Source organism: Entelurus aequoreus, linkage group LG13, assembly GCF_033978785.1.
Source record: "Entelurus aequoreus isolate RoL-2023_Sb linkage group LG13, RoL_Eaeq_v1.1, whole genome shotgun sequence".
NCBI lineage: Eukaryota > Metazoa > Chordata > Actinopteri > Syngnathiformes > Syngnathidae > Entelurus > Entelurus aequoreus.
The window spans coordinates 901,509-901,994 of NC_084743.1; the positions used below are offsets into that span (position 1 = coordinate 901,509).

General features: G+C 31.7%; 1 protein-coding gene across 1 annotated transcript in view; it reads right to left on the reverse strand.

Moving 5' to 3' along the window:
* Positions 1-200: 200 nt before the first annotated feature.
* Positions 201-486, reverse strand: part of LOC133663681 (cytoplasmic dynein 2 heavy chain 1-like) — a 118,332-nt gene continuing 118,046 nt past the window's right edge. Inside the window, exon 33 of the mRNA XM_062068365.1 lies at positions 201-486. This exon is cut by the window's right edge and continues 269 nt beyond it. The gene's annotated coding sequence lies outside the window, so the exon portion shown is untranslated.

The window sequence follows — 486 nt, forward strand, 5'->3', positions numbered from 1 at the left end:
GGCTAGCTTTTTAGCTAAATTTTTATGTTTGAACCTAAAGGAAAATGGATTTTAACGCTTGGCCCCATCTTGATAGTATGCTAATGTACGCTATATTAGCATGCTAACATTAGCATGCTAACATTTTTAGCTAATTATGTATGTTTGCACCTAAAAATAGTGCATTTTAATACTCGCCACCATCTTAGAAGTGCGCAAACTTGTCCTATGCCATTATGCTAACATTAGCATTCCTAGTTCATTGTCATTAGCTTAACTTAATTATTGTTATTTAGCAGTGTTGCCATCATTTCACATTGGTAGATTGTTGCATGATAAAATCCTCATTTCTGAAAAATGTTGATATTTTGAAGCTTTTCATTTCTTTTCGTATTTTTGTTGTATTTTTATTTAACCAGTCTTCATGGTTTTACAAAGAAGGAAGTTCCTTTGACAAATATTTTTTTCCGGTTCAAAAATGTAGACATTTGCTAGCAACACAACATT